The 9,996-nt window shown below is 40.7% G+C and overlaps 2 long non-coding RNA genes across 2 annotated transcripts in view; one reads left to right on the top strand and one right to left on the bottom strand.

Annotated features, from left to right (window-relative positions):
* Positions 1-656: 656 nt before the first annotated feature.
* LOC121389405 overlaps positions 657-9,996 on the top strand; it is a 34,648-nt gene continuing 25,308 nt past the window's right edge. The window contains exon 1 of the long non-coding RNA XR_005960063.1: positions 657-865. This is a non-coding gene — a long non-coding RNA (uncharacterized LOC121389405). The remainder of the gene's footprint in view (positions 866-9,996) is intronic.
* On the bottom strand, positions 5,984-8,561 carry LOC121389403. The gene is made up of 3 exons (XR_005960060.1): positions 8,431-8,561; positions 7,251-7,359; positions 5,984-6,186 (listed from the first exon to the last, which is right to left on the bottom strand). It is a non-coding gene; the product is annotated as an uncharacterized LOC121389403 (long non-coding RNA).

Here is a 9,996-nt window from a genome sequence, read left to right as displayed (position 1 = left end):
CAACACCTTACCCTTATAAAATTCTGGACCCGCCAGGGTTATAGCATGCGTTACTGATATTGGCGTTTTAAGTATGTAACCTCCCTAAAATGGCTGGAAAATGGTATTTCAGAGCCTCTAGATTTCAAACTTTCCAGGGGGTGGAAATGCCCCCGGACCCCATAGTGTCTTGAGCCTTCTCTGCTCGTTCCGCCCTTCCCCATCCCCCCCCCCCCAAAAAAAAAAAGAAGTAAAAAAAAAGAAAGAATGAATGAATGAATGAATGAATGTTTAACGACACCCCAGCACGAAAAATACATCGGCTATTGGGTGTCAAACTATGGTAAATGCAAATAAATAAAGTGATGATCAACATCAATATTAAAATTCAAGGTTTAAACAAAAACAGTGTAAAGAACTGTGCAAAAAGGCAAATACAAATATCACAGAATTTTACGGACACCGAATTTTACTCTAAACTTCAATTTGTGCTGTATTGGCCATTCTCAAAGAGAATGTTACACCCCTGCACCACGGTGAGGTTACAGCACACGCAGGGGAAAAAAAGAAAGAAGGCACTTCGATAGTTTTCGTAGATTACGAACGTTGCCGGAAAAACAACTGTTTCGTCAACAATACCATGACGTTTTGAACAATATGATTATGGACATCAAAGTTGCTCTACGTACATTCCGCAGAATTTAGCCTAAATTCAAAAATGTATGAAGGGTATCGCTATTTGACGTCTATAATCATATTTAACGTGTACGAGAAAACATTAAACTACATAGTCTGCATTTATTATAATATATAAAACTAAAAAGACGGCGAAACTGTCACAACGGTTGCTTCTACAGTAGTTCTAGTGTGGATATTACCAAGACAGGTCAGTGTATTTATTAAATATACTAATGAAACATCTTTTAAATATTTCCAGCCTGGTACCACGATTGGTATGTGTCGTCCTGACTGTTGGATGGTGCATATAAAAGATCCTTTGTTTGTCAAAATTACCAAATGTTTAACATCCACAGCATGGGCGTATGGGGACTCTTTGATTTAGGGGGGCTGGAGGGGTTGATTTGCCCGAAATTTTACCCAGATAAAAACTGCCCGAATTTTTCCCACTGTTTTGCCAGAATTTGGAGGGGCAATTGCCCCCCCCCCCCCCCCCCCGGGTCGTACGCCCATGATCCACAGGCACGGCGGAAACAAGGAAACATTGGGGGGGGGGGGGCTGATGGAGAGTGGAGACTGATGGAGAGTGGGAGGCTGACGGAGACGGGGGGGGGGCTGATAGACAGTGGGTGGGGGGGGCTGACCGAGATTGGGGGAGCAAAGCAAAGTTTCTAAAAGGTTCGGGGGTATGCTCCACCGTAAGATTTTGAAATCTAGATGTCCTGAAATGCAATTTCCTGCATTTTACAAGTAAAATTCATCTCTGCCTTAAGATTTACTACCAATAATTATTATATAGAGTAGGGCTACATCTCCCCCCCCCCCCCCCGGTCCGCCGTGCCTAATCCAATTTCGTATAATTATCCCCGCAAAATGTCTAAGATATATTGGACTCGAGTACTCGAGGGTCAAACTCGACCCGGACCCGAAAACCCGACACTTACACTAGATGATGATGATGATGATGAGATTAAGGAATAAAGTAAAATAGCATTATGCATATTAATTCCAGCGCTGAACATGGATGCCAAATCATGCCACTGTATTGCATTTAGAAACCGGTTGATATATTCGGTGTTGTGACGGACGGATGACCAGTTTAAAAAGAAAAACTAGTGAATGAGCATATAGTTATTGTGTAACTTATATCGTTGATTATCTACTGCTGAAATTATTGTCCTACCTTGTCCATTGTATTATAGCAGATCATTGTATTCCACCTTGTACGGATATTCGAGGCCTGTGAACGGACTCGAGTCTTGCTAGACAAGACTCGTGCCAGAGTACTCGTGGAAACCCTAGAGGGTCATTTGACTTGTAACCGTAAAGCCGTTAATGGTGTTGTTTATTCAAATAAAAAAAGTTTGTTTTGTTCAACGACTCCACTAGAACACATTGATTTATTAATCCCAGAGTTGGTTTATCCTAGTAGCACATGTAGCACGTGCTATGGCCTCCGCTCTTCAGGGGCCCTCGCGGTCACGTGTTTATTTATTTTCTCAGGTATTTTTTCCCTCTCCCCGAGGGGGTTGCAAATAATATATACTGGGAAGGGGGCCCGGCTGTTATTTGTGCTCTTTAAATCGGCTCTGGATATTCCCGTGGGCCCATCATATACATTTAGTCCATTCGAATGTAAACATTTTACTACGCATACATCCTTTCACAGTCCTTGGAGTGTAAGTGCATGAAAACGCATTTCCTATATACATGTAAACACCTTTTTTGCTTCTTTTTTTGTTGTACATTTTCGTTATTGCAAGATCTAGAGGTCATGTCAAATTTACGATAGATTAATATGTCCGATTGCACGGACCATCAGTCAATAGCATTAATTATGTATACTGAAGGCCAAAAGAAACTTTACCATAGTTTTAAATCACTCTGGTGTAAAAACAACAAAAGATAGTCGCATGAGGTAAAATATATTGACTAGATCAATATGTCAACATTAACATAACTAAAAATGAGTTTCATTCAGCATCTGATAATGACGTCACATTTTCCCAAAGCGAGGTGGTGTACACAAATCGAGCTTTCAACTTCATGGACGACATGCAAAGCATACAGACGATCACTCAAGTCCAATGGCAAGTCACATTAATACCGTGTGTGACCACAACTTGCCCCAATACAAGCAATAATTCTCCGACGCATAGAAAAAATCAGTCGTCTGATGAGGTCACGTGGGACACGTTGCCATTCTTCTTGAAGGGCCTGGATCAGTTCCTGTTGGTTGGCTGGAGGGTGTGGTCGTTGTCGAACACGGCAATCCAAAACGTCGAACAGTCCTAGCCCATGTCAATCTCAAACGACGACGATGGTGTGGTGTCAGTAAGTGTCCTCTATATGGTCTGTAAGCCCTTATTCCATGAGTCCTGAGTCGCCTGGCCACTGTCTGTCTACTAACCCTGTGACCTAAGGCATTCATTGCTGATGACGTCACTGTCAGGAAGCGATTTCGTAGATGCAAGGTACGCAAGTACCGGTCATCACGGGGCGAAGTCACCCTGGGTCTGCCTGTTCTTGGCCTGTCTGATGTTTGCCCTGTTTGCCTGTAGCGTTGCATCAAGTTTGTAACAGTAACACGGGAACAACCGAAGGTTCTGGCGATGTGGGCATGAGTGGCTCCCATCTGTATCATACCCAGGGCTCTCTCGCGTTCCGTGACACTAAAAATACCTGTATCCTTATTTGTTTTTAAACCATAGGTGGACATTTAGGATACCAGAGGATGACATGCATAAATCTCAGCTGAAGATTCACAAATAACTGTGGTTTTCTACCTGTAGGACAAATCTAAGTGAATATTCTGGCACAGACGTTTGCCGGTCCATGGGGTATGATATAGGTGCATTAACCATTTAAACAACATTCAGTCAATGCTATTATATGTTTTTGCTGTACATTATTACTATGGCGACATGTCATGTCTAATTGACGTCGTTTGAACTGGTGAGACAGCATGGACCAAAACACAAATAGTACGACCTTATGTTGACATTTTGTTTACTGCATACTGATAGAAACAAAACATGTAGAGTAAATAGGTGTACGTTTATAACATGTAACAGGCCCGTAGGAATCCACCGGACAGGGATCTATGCCAACTTTACGGTGGTTTTTGTTTGTTTGTCTTCTTTGTTAATATTGTTCGTTGTTGGTTTGTTTGGTTGGAGTGTGTGTGTGTGTGTGTGTGTGTGTGTGTGTGTGAGAGAGAGAGAGAGAGGCTCTCTCTCTCTCTCTCTCTCTCTCTCTCTCTCTCTCTCTCTCTCTCTCTCTCTCTCTCTCTCTCTCTGTCTCTGGTTCTATGTGTGTGGTAGTGGTTTTGGTATTTATTTTATTTTTATTTTTCATTTGTTTTTAAGTGAAACAAAAAAATGTGGTTGTTTCAACATTGTCGTACATTATAACATTGAATACATACTATTAACCTTTAAAACAGCTATATGTTGACCATTTGTTTGACATCCAATAGCCGATGATTAATAAATCAATGTGCTCTAGTGGTGTCATTAAACAAAAACAAAATAAACTTACCGAAAGGTGAAATATACGCGGAGGGAGCCTGCATGCCTCTGCACCCCTATACATATCATATGCCCTCCTCACACACACGCACGCATGCACGCACGTATAATAAATAACGAAAATCTCACAATTTAATTAAATATTAAAACCGGTAGACAAAGAAAACATCCCCAATGTCCCAGAGAAGAAAGATGTTGCGTCATTTGTCTAAATAGAATAGAATCAGGGATTCGTGTAATTTCTTCTATATTGTGGCAAACGTAGTTAGACGTTGTGATGTACCAATGATCGATTATAATCGAAAATTGATCGGTAAATTAGTGATTTGTAGAACCTATCCCGGTGAACGAGACACTAGGCTAAGTGCATGGCACTTATAATTCAAATCAATCTTATTTGTAATTGGAAAGTTGATCATTTGGTTCAAACTGATTTATATAAATGATGCTCGATGATGAAAATCCAACCGATATCTCAACACTAGGTAAAAGCTCACCTCACCATAATATAATAAGATTTTAATGCAAAATACAAATAGTACTGTTTTAATCTCACAATATCGCCCCACCATATTATGGCATCATCTACTGATGCAAAATACAAACACCTACTGTGTGAATAAATTTGTGTTAAGCTGTAGGCTGTGCTCATGACGTGTACCACCGGTGGGGCAGGATATGCCCAACTTTCGCGAACACCTGAAATCATCACTGTTTTTACAGTGATTCGTTAGTGCATGCATCACAACTGTATATATATATATATATATATATATATATATATATATATATATATATATATATATATATATATTATCATTGAGCTCTATCTTGTGCAAGTTTGAGTTTAAGCTAATCTTAGGAGTGGCAGCCCTCATACAGGCTGTACAAGAGGCATGAAACATCCTGTTAGGATCTCCTATGAGAGTGGCAGTCCTGCAGGCGGTACAGGAGGGATGAAACATCCCGTTATGTATCTCCTAGGAGAGTGGAGGTCCTCCTAATTACGAGCACCGATAGTGGATCGTGGGCGCAATCACGACTTTTCCCTAACATCCTTTCGACTCAGCCTTGTGAAGACGTACGATTTTCATATCGAATACTACTGTATTTTCATATCGAATACTACTACTGTATTTTGATATCGAATACTACTGTATTTTCATATCGAATACTACTACTGTATTTTCATATCGAATACTACTGTATTTTGATATCGAATACTACTGTATTTTCATATCGAATACTACTACTGTATTTTCATATCGAATACTGTTTTTTCGTTCAGATGTATCGCTATTGGCAGTTATACCAAAATGTCGTCATTCAATATATACAGGGGTGGGATTTAGCTCACGTCGCCTGAGGTGCTTGTATCGCAGGATCGAACCACCTCAGTGGATCCATTCAACTGATTGGGGTTTTTTCTCGTTCCAACCAGTGCACCACAACTGGTCAAAGGCCGTGGTATGTGATGTCCTGTCTGTGGAAAAGTACATATAAAAGATCCCTTGCTGCTAATGGAAACAATGTAGCGGGTTTCCTCTGATGACTACGAGTCAGAATTACCAAATGTTTGACATCCAACAGCCAACGATTAATTAATCAATGTGCTCTAATGCTGTCGTTAAACAAAATAAAACAAACCAAACTTTAACTTTTCATACAATATACAAGCATGTCGCCATGTTTTTTATGCGTTTGTTTGGTTGGTTGAGGTTGGCTTTGTTTTTGTTGTTAAAAGAAACATCATCAATTAAGACTATATTACCTCAAAGACAAATCAAACATCATTGTTTATGGAATTTTATTACCAGAAGCGTTACTGTAGTTAGAGTACACGTAGTCCAGCAAACGGCTGATGCTCCCAGGAAACGTGAGACAAACCGAATCATCCGACATTGAGCCGAGAGCACGACCCCCCGAGACAGACCAACCTACGACCACTGCAGCAGTTCCTTCCGTTTCCAACAGAGCACCTCTGTCCATAATTTGCGCACTACAAACCATAATAATAATATTAGTCCATTTAATTACCTTTTGTAATTATCATTACATTCTTATATATATAATTCTTTCTCTCTTTTTTTCTCTTTCATTCTATCTATCTCTCTCTCTCTCTCTCTCTCGCTCTCTCTGTGTGTGTGTGTGTGTGTGTGTGTCTCCGTGTCTCTCTGTTTATCTTTTTGTTTCATTCTCTCTCTCTCTCTCTCTCTCTCTCTCTCTCTCTCTCTCTCTCTCTCTCTCGCTCTCTCTCTCTGTGTGTGTGTGTCTCCGTCTCTCTCTGTTTCTCTATTTGTCTGTCACTGTCGCTCTCTCTCTGTCTCTCTCTCTCTGTCGGCGTCTCCGACTCTCTGTCTCTGTCCTCTGTCTCCTCTCTCTCTCTCTCTCTCTCTCTGTCTTCTCTGTCCTCGTCCTCCTCCCTCCTCTCTCTCTCTCTCTCTCCCGTCTCTCTCTCTCTCTCTCTCTCTCTCTCTCTCTCTCTCTCTCTCTCTCTCAAGAGTTGAAATAATTATATTTATTTATAAATGTGTATACAGTGTATAATATACGTTCATCCCCCCTTAAGGTTTAACATACATGTGTGTGTGAAAAGAATGGGTGTTAAAATGTATGTTATATATATTTATGGATGTAACCCACAATGTATGTATGTATGATTTTATAAACATTTAATAGTTAAAAAAGGTTTTATTGGAGTAGGGACCCTATGCACCCCCTCCTCTGCTTACGCCACTGATCACCCTTGGCATGCCCTTATCTGTGGGCAAACCTGGCACTTGCAACTGTGAATATATATACATTAGTATATGTCAATTCTTTTCAATTCTTTATTTATCTAGAGCTTTACAACTCATCAGTACAAAAAACCACATACCTTACATACATGTGCGTACATGCATACATACATACATGCATGCGCGTACGTGCGTACGTCCGAGCGTACGCACGAGCATGTGTGGATGAATGGATAATTGGAAGGATGAGTTTGTTGACGTGTGTGTTCGGTTGTGAGTGCATGTATGTTTCTGAAACATGGCGAGATAAACGAATAAATCTTACGCCCCCTCCGCGGCCAAATCCGTTCATAAAGTAGCCCGTGGTCGACGCGATGCACACGAGTAGAATTAGAACGAGGAACTTCATTGTTGCGTAGACTGCGAAGAGTAAACTAGAAATATATATGTCATTGTTAATATATACATAATTATATAATTTTGAATTTCCCACCGCAGGCCTGAAGGTACGAGGCCCAAAATATTTACTACATGTGTTCTACTATATATTGATACCGGTCCCCCCATAAAAAAATAAAAAATAAAAAATAATAATACTAATAATACTAATAATAATAATAAAAGGGACCAAAACAAAACTAAATAAAAAACAAAACAAAACAAAACAAAACAAAAAAAAGATATGGAATATTTAATATAAAATTAGTAAAAGAATATGGGGACTCTAACTTTGATATTTTTCACTATAATATAGTTTTCCGTCTTTATTAGGTTACAATAATTCCTTTCAGGCATTATAAATATAGAAAATATATATAAAGTTAGGAACTTTCTGCTAATTACCTAATTGCAAAGTATAGACAAAAGTTTTCTTAGCAAAAAGAAATAATAATAATAAACATTGTCTGCAGGCAATAATTCGTATAGTTTATTAAAAAAAAAAAAAATTACTAAGACAAACTTTGATTTATCTGTATTTTTTTAAATTGTTTAAAGGGACATTCCTGAATTTGCTGCATTGTAAGATGTTTCCGACATTAAATATATTTTCTGGTTTAGAATATAAGTGTCTGAACATACAATGTGTTTCTGTTCGTCTTAATATTTGCAAGAATCCCAAACTGAATTTTGTCTTCAAATAATTTCGTACGTACAAAGAAATTATATGTTTGGAAATAAAATGAAATTTAACCTAGTACACATATTAGAACGATCAGAAACACGTTTAATATACAGACACTAATATTTTATGCAGAAAAATATATTTGATATGTAATTACAATCGTTAAAAAGTTTTTGTTAGTCGATACATCTTAAAAATTGTAGCAAACTCAGGAATGTCCCTTAATTAGCAGAAAGGTCCTAAATTTATATATACTTTTTATAATTATAATGCAGCAATGCTCGATAGGCATTATTACAACCGAAAACTACGTTATTAGGCACTTTAAAAAAACCCAATTTGTGTAAAATTAGTTTAATTAATTCTGTAAATACGTACTTACCTATGAGACTCAAAACACAGCAGATTATTGTGAATTTTGTAAACGGCTGTTTATATATATTTCCTGCTATGAGACAGATGGCGATCGGTGACAAAAACAGACGTCAGTTCAAGGCTTCTAATTGGAAATGCTGTCAGCAGACGATAACAGGAGTTCCGGTCACTCAGGGTGGCACTCACTGACGTTTGGATCGAAATTAATAACACCTTTCTTGTTTTATCGGTTGGTCAAGACTGGCGATTGACGCCGATAACAGAAGTACCTCACAAACGAGCCAAATTATTTCTAGCCATGTTATACTGCTTAAAACCGCAGGACAGTTGAATATTATTTTATTTAACGATACCACTAGAACACACTGATGAAGTAATACTCGGCTCTTGGATGGTAATTATTACACGCAGTCTTCAGAGGAAACCTGGTACAGTGTACAGTTTTCACATTAGTCTAATGATTAGACACAAGGGATCTTTTATAATATGTATATATATGTATATAATATACACACACACACACACACACACACACACACACACACACACACACACTGTGAGGAAAGTACGTACCACATCCATTTACTTACCAATTGTAGGACATTAGATAGGTCGGCCGGGAAAACCAGTGGTCCACTGAGGTGGTTCGGTCTTACAACCCATGCATCTCAGGCGAGTACTCTACCGACAAAGCTAAAACAATGAGAGAGAAGAGAACACTGACCCCCCGAGACGAACGACCGAGCGGACCGATTCTCCGAATTTCCGGGAGGAGAGTGAGCAATGGACTCATGGGAGAGAGAGGAAGCACCGACCCATTTGTTTGTCAGGTCATCGAGTCTGCCCGTTGGACCACGCCACCCCCGAGAGAGTGACCCTTTATCATGACCTCCAACCACTCGCACAGCGCAGGATCGAACACGAGCGCTCCGCCCTGCCCCATGTTTTTGAGGACGCGAGACACGAGGGGGGGGGGAGATCCATAACCCAGAGCAACGTACACCAGAGACGCTTTCGTTGCGAGACTGAGCCCGGTACGCCACCTGAAGGCCCCGGAGACGAGCGAGGAGACACCGTATGGTTCGCTCTTCTTTGTATCAAGAGCACCCTAGGGAGGTCGACACACCCTGCGAGAAGCCATCGACCCCTTCTCCCTCCCCCGTATACTCCCGAGGTCCAAGAGGCGGCTGAGCGATGACCAGAGTGACCGAGACCCCCCCTCCCCTCGAACCGAAGACGAGAACGACCCAGACCGATGGAGAGCCAGGAGCTAGCGGCCAGGCTCCCAGAGGCTCTTCTACAGACCGAGGCCCGAGATCGGAAGAGGAACTAGAGAGAGAGAGGGGGGGGGGGGAAGGGGGAGCGAAAGAGTGAGAAAGATGAGAGACTTTATATCAGAGCGAAAGACACACAGGAATGCAGAGAGAGATCGCAGAACTGATCCTCCTCCGACCCGAGGAACCAACGTCCGACTGATCAGACCCTTGCAAGATCCATTCGTCTGTGTTCCAGCCGGAGAGAGGAGGAGCAGAGTAGAGAGCTGACGATGACCCGAAGGAGGGCCAAGAGAGGG

The sequence above is a fragment of the Gigantopelta aegis genome, chromosome 14 (assembly GCF_016097555.1).
Source record: "Gigantopelta aegis isolate Gae_Host chromosome 14, Gae_host_genome, whole genome shotgun sequence".
In the NCBI taxonomy this organism is placed as follows: domain Eukaryota; kingdom Metazoa; phylum Mollusca; class Gastropoda; order Neomphalida; family Peltospiridae; genus Gigantopelta; species Gigantopelta aegis.
Note: the sequence above shows the minus strand (reverse complement) of the source record. Positions and strands in the feature narration are given on the sequence as shown.